Source organism: Cryptomeria japonica, chromosome 7, assembly GCF_030272615.1.
Source record: "Cryptomeria japonica chromosome 7, Sugi_1.0, whole genome shotgun sequence".
NCBI lineage: Eukaryota > Viridiplantae > Streptophyta > Pinopsida > Cupressales > Cupressaceae > Cryptomeria > Cryptomeria japonica.
In genome coordinates this window covers 176,930,082-176,936,823 of record NC_081411.1, presented here as the reverse complement: position 1 = coordinate 176,936,823, position 6,742 = coordinate 176,930,082, and positions in this window count along the sequence as shown.

Genomic DNA, 6,742 nt, shown 5'->3' with positions numbered 1-6,742 from the left:
GTCCTGAAGGACCAGGGCGCTGGGCACTCTGGTCCCACCTCCCGGGACAGCAAGGTGCAAGGAGGTTCAGGCCAGGGTGCTTGAAAAATGCAGTTTTCAGTGTCATGAGCAAGTTTCGGGGTCTCCATTCAGGTTGCGTGTTGCGTCGCCATCGTGAAGACCGAAATGCAGTCGAAATTGCAAGTGTCACAATTTTAGGACGCTACATTTAGCCCCCACTTTAGCGGGAGTATGCATGCTCATACTTCCGGTAAAGTACAAGGAACAATCATTGAAAGATTTTCACCACGTCAAGGAGGCAAGACACACCAAGCCCCCAGTGGACTAAGGATCTTACGACTTCGATTGACAAAGTAAAAGGGAAGATCACAAGGGAGAACCATGACTGTCAGTAGTAAGGTTCCCTCACTATGAGTCATGCAAGAAAGATATCAAAAATTTTCAAGGCAAAGCTAAATTTGCCAAGAAATTTTCAAGTATCTTGAAAAGATATGAATGGGATGTATGCCCCCCTACGTTAAAGCAATCGCACACACCTCACCGGGGGTGATTGTTTTAACATAGTGATACATATAAGAAAGGAGCACGTTATCACAAGGATTTAGCCCCCAAGTGTGAGATAAGCCCAAGGATAATAGACACAAAACACAAAGCATGAGGTGACTTCGCTTCCCTCGGGGTCAGTATGATGTATGATAATTCATGTATATCATATGTATGTATGCATAATTGTTCTTCATTCCCCAATCAAGGAAGGTCACCTAGAAGAAGGGAACACATGTGTCTTTTGAGTCAACATGAGAGAGATCGAGAGATCTCAATGCTTTGCATCGTCCTCAAGTAGACAACACTAAGGACAACAAATAGAAGAATGAGAATAACATATAGAAGAAGTAACAAAAGAGAGGGGGAGAGAATCTGCTATGCTAATGTAACTAGTCTAGCACGTCATGTACCCCCCGATCTTGCTGATCAATGTTTCGGGAAGGCAGGGAACACGCTAGAGGAGGAACATTCAACACAGCAGATGGAGCTATCACAAGATCCAAACAAGGGCTATGTTCATGTTCCGAGCCACGTTGTTCTTGTCTAGGAGCTAGGATAAGTGCTTTAGAAAATTCATTAGATAAATGGTTATCAATATCAACAAGTTCATATTCACTATCAGAAGCAAAAGGAGTAACATTTTCATCATGAATAACATTTTCATCTATATCATCATCAAGATTTATAAAAATAGGATCTTTAATTCGCACAGGATCAAGACCATCATGCATCTTATGTTTAGGAGATTTTGGCTCAATTCTCGGCTGAGGAGAAAATGGAATAATGCTTGTTGAAGGTGTTTTTGGAGATTGCAAAGTTTGAGAAGTAGCTGCTTGAGCTCTAAGACGACGCTTTCGTCGGCGTTCACGTGCAGAACGATTTCGTCTAGTCTTAGTAGGAAGTGGAGAAGATTGAGGAGGAGGAATGTTCTCATCCTTATCACTTGGGTGTTTAGGTTGTGGTCTCTTAGGCTGGATAATAGGAGAAGAGGAAGGTCTCTTCTCTCTATAAAAAGAAGGAGGAGGGACTGCTCCATATAAAGGAGGAATATTTGGTTTAGGAAGAAGACCAAGTCCATCATGACGAGGAGGGATAGGTCTACTTTTAGAAGGTTTATTAGGCATAGACATAGTCACATCCATAGGAATGGGTTGGGAATCTTCTTAAGGAAAGACATTAGTTTTATCTTTCAAAGGAAGAACTTCCTTCTCAAGAATGATAGGAATATCAAGTCTAGGTGTTCTAGGTTCACTTAGAGATAGGATCATATCTATTTTCCACTTTTGATAAGATTTGAAAAGATGATCACCTCGCGGGGGAAGAGATTGGAATTGTTTAGGCCAAAAGTAATCAATAGGAACACTAGAGGTTCTTTCAGCTGGTTTAAAAAGACTATGATTGACAGTAACAACTTCACCATTATGGGGAAATTTCAAACACTTATGTATAGGAGAAGCAATAGCTTTCATGGAAGATAGCCAAGGATAGCCAAGCTTCACACGAAATTGTTCGGAAGATGGAATAATAGCAAAGTTCACATCAAGGGATTTGTTATGGACCTCAATAGGCAATGTAATAGAACCAATTGCAGGAGAAGAAAATGCATCAAATAGTTTCACAATCACATCTGTTTTGTCATAAATCACTTGATTCAATTGCAAAGTAAAAAGAAATTCTTTAGTAATAACATTAACCATGCACGAAGGATCAATAAGCACTCCACGACAAGGTGTATTCTTGACTTTTGCAACTATGTATAAAGGACCATCAGGTGCCCTAATGGTTTCACTAGAATCAAATGTGATGGAAGGTTCTTTAGGGTTTTCTTGCTGCTCTACAAAGTTAATCACATTCAGAGTCATAGACACAAGACCATCAGATGAGAGAGAGGAATCATTAGCCTCAATCGCATTAGAGGTGTGAGAAGGTAATGGATCAGTGAAAATCTGAAGATTTTGGTTAGGAGGAGCTACAGATGTATTGCCTTTATCATTCACTCCAGAAACAGAAATAGTATTATTATCAATCAAATCTTGAATTTTACCCTTTAAAGAAAAACATTTTTCAGTATCATGCCCAGGCTGACGATGAAATTGACAAAAGGCTTTGTTATCAAAATAAGGTGAAGTAATCTTTGCAGGATCAATTTGCCTTATAGGAGGAAGAGTAAGCACATTTTGTTCCAATAACTTATTCATAATACTATGCAATGATTCATTCAAAGGAGTATACTTTCTTTCTTTCTTGAAAAATTTAGAAATAGGAGGCACACCTGATGCTGCATTCACATTGTTGTTGATGATGTTTTCATTGAATTTGATGGAATCTCTGTTTGGTTTAAACTTCCCAAATGGTTGTTGACTGCTATCACCCTTATCACTCGGAGTCATAGGATGTGATTGTTCCATTTGACTCACAGTCAGTTGATAATTGTGAAGAGTTGCACACAACTGTTGGAAAGAAGTAAACTCAGAAAACAGAAGTTTGTCTCGAATATCTTTTTGTAAATTAGAAATAAAGATTCTTTGAATATCATTGTCAGGCACTGGAAAAGAAATTTGAGCATACAAATGCTTATATGTACCAATGAAATCAGTCACTTTTTCTTTAACACCTTGTTTACAATGCATTAAATCAATCAAAGTAACTTTAGGACTTATATTGTTTTGAAATTGTTGAATGAAAGCATTTGCAAGTTGTTCAAAAGAAGTAATAGAATAAGAAGGCAACGAGAAATACCATTGTAGGGCTTTGTCTCTTAATGTTCTAGTGAACAGTTTTGCAAGCAACCTTGGGTCATAAGCAAAATCAGTACAAATTGTTTGAAAAGTCTTAACATGTGTTAGAGGATCACCTTTACCATTATAAAGTTCCAAATGCGGGATTTCAACATGTTTAGGAGGAATAGCTCGAACAATGTCAAGAGAAAGTGGTCTCGCAACATCAAATGTGGGCACACTAAACTTAGATTGATTCATAGAGGCAATTTGTTGCTGTAAAGAAGAGACAGTTTGTGCAAGATTGTTAATGGTCGCTTCAGTCGAAGAATTCATATTAGATGTGTTAGATTGAGATGGAGGTGTTATGTTATTGAAAGAAGGTAAAGAGTAAGGTGGTGGGACTCTATGATAGTCAATCATAGGGGATGATTGGACAAGAGGAACACTACAAGGAGGAATGGAATGATTAAACGAATTGACCCCTTGCGTCATGTTCATTTGTGAAGATGTAATAGGAACACTCATTGAAGGAATGAATGAAGAAGTCGGATTAAATGAAGGAAGAGGATTGATTGAAGAAGGGGGATTGCCCCCATGACTAGTGATCACAGGAGGAATGTCTTGTATAGAAGTGGTCATTATGTTTGATGTAAAGGCAGGTATGCTTGCAATAGAAGTCATCAAAGGAATAGAATGATTGACTTGTGTAGGAGGTTGTGTATAACCTAGAGATTCGGCACAACTCTTTATAGGCATCACATTCGAGTTCACAATGTGTGAAATACCACGCAAAATATCAATTCCATTCTTATCACTTTGAAGCATACGTTTTAGACCCTCAATTAAAGGAAGAGCTTGACTATCAGGGTATTCATGAGACATCCATTGTCGAAAATCGTCAAATTGGTTATCCAATTTTGAAAGTTGTTCTTCAGAAACCTCATGGAGAGCTTCTTCATCATTAGGAGGATTAGAGGAATTACCCATGTCCTCGTTAAAAAGGCTATTCAAATTAGGTTCCATTTCCTCGGTAATTAAACCTCCGAAAGACTTAATTCTATGGCTTCGTCTAACGGGAATAGTGTAAGTAGGACTTATTGTTGTAAAACTCATGCACTAGAGAGAGAGAGGAAATTTTGAATTTAGAGGTAGCAATTTTCAGTAAAATCAGCCAATCTTCTGGATTTAAGCTGTTAAATGCAATCACGACAGTCTCCCGAAATTTCGGAAAAAATGTCCGGGACCGTGGCGCTCGGAGTGCAACACGGTCCTTGCAACTTTTTCCGAAATTTGCAGGGATGAAAGGTATGATGATTTTAGAGCTAATCTGAAAAAATTGAGTGATTTTACGATCTGTAGATAGGCCAAATTAAAGTTGCAATCTCAAAATTGAACCCTACCAAGATTGTCGAAAAATGCAAAATTTGAATTTTGAAAAAGAGAGGGAAACTGAAATTTTGAATTTTATGATTTTAGAGGGATTGTCAAAAGCAATGCAAGTTTTGAAATTTAAGAATTGACTCAATTTCACGCAAAATTCAATTTTGAAAGCGGAAATCAAAGTTGTTGTAATTAAGCACTTAATTTCAAAAGTCACAAAATGCAAGATTTTGAATAAAGCACTGAAATTTCGAATGAATGCAAACACACTTTTCAGATTTAGGACAGTAAGAACACAATTTTGACACAAAATTTCAGTTTCAATGATTTTTGAATGTTTAAAAGCCTTAATCCAAGCAATCACAAGACCAACTTTGACTGTAATTTTGAAGGTGTTAAAATTGATAAAATCAGCCAAAATTCTGGATTTTATCAGGAAAATACAGTAAGATCTCGCTCCCGAAATTTCGGAAAAAATGTCGGGGACGATGGCGCTCGGAGTACACACGGTCCTCGCAACTTTTTTCCAAATTTTCAGGGATGAAAGATATTGTGATTTTATTGCGGAATCCAAAGTTACAGTTGATTTGGAGATGTTTTGATCAGTGAAATTGTCGGACAAAGGTTGAATCAAGAGGGTTTCAAAAATTAGGGTTTTGACACTTAACCACTTAATTTTCAAAATTAAAGCATAGATATGAATTGATAATTTGTAATAGAAGGGCAGATCTGAAACAAGCATTAACAATTAAATATTTCACAAGTTTAATTACTAAAAAGAAATTTTAGGGTTTTTATGCAATCACCTCTAAAATTTTGCAAAAGATCAAACATGGAAATGTAATCAATTTTTTCAGATCTAAGCATGAAAAATCAGAAAGGATGTTCACGTCGGGTTCACCAAAATGTAAAGCAGAAAATCGCGATCGAACCCTAGTTGCTCTCCCCTCTTCCAACTCCAAGGAGAGAGAAGGGAGATTCGCTAGGGTTGATGGTTTTCACTTAGGGAAGAGACTTTACATTCAAAAGAGGGGTTGAAACTCACAAGATCCAATCCCACACAAGGCAAGATTGGATGCTAAATGTGTTTCAAGGGGTTAAGAAAGCAAGGCTACCCTCTTTTGTAAAGAATGTTGATAGAAGAATTAAGCTAAGCATGCATAGAAAGTGACAAAGATTCGCTTATAAACTGAGATAGGAATACAGTATGAAGCTGCGGACCTGGAATTAGCAGTAAAATGTCGATACGGCGCTGTCTTGCAAATTTGAGCAAAAGTTGTCAGGACGATGGTGCCCGACGCCACGGTCCTCCGAAAAATCCGCGAAACGAAGGGGGATCTGTTCGTCTCTGCACAAGGATTCCAGATCTTCAATTTCAGCCGCGTACCTGCAACCTACACACAGAAAAGCGAAGATGATTGAGGGGTTAGGGATTAGGGGTTTTCCTTTAGGTCAAACCCCGGTTTTGGAATTAACCAAGAAATGAGCAAGTGCTGTAAATGTAAATGACTGTAAAACAAGTACTAATACCTTGTTCTAAGGATGTTTGTATCCTTATGTGCGAAGGTTTAGATGTTGTTGTTTGTTGTAGTAGTATGTTGTATGTAGCATGTAGTATGTGATCTCCTCTTCAATGGTTGAATCCTTATCTTGAATGCAACACTTAGCCTTGAATGGAGACTTGAAATGATCAATTGCTTGAAGGAATGCTTGAATGCTTGAATGCTTGAGTATAGTTTCCACGCCTTTTCCATCATATCGAATGAAAGAGGAAAATGTAGTTTATATACTTGTCAATTAGGGCTGATAGACTGATTTTCCCGACCTTAGGCCGACCAGGGAATGTAATTTCCAATTTGCAAACAAAAAGACCTGAGACCCCTTAGAAGACCGGGCCCAAAATAGGACCCAGGGACCAGGGCGCTGGGCGCCCTGGTCCTGAAGGACTAGGGCACTGGGCGCTCTGGTCCCACCTCCTGGGACAGCAGGGTGCAAGGAGGTTCAGGCCAGGGTGCTTGAAAAATGCAGTTTTCAGTGTCGTGAGCAAGTTTCGGGGTCTCCATTCAGGTTGCGTGTTGCGTCGCCATCGTGAAGAC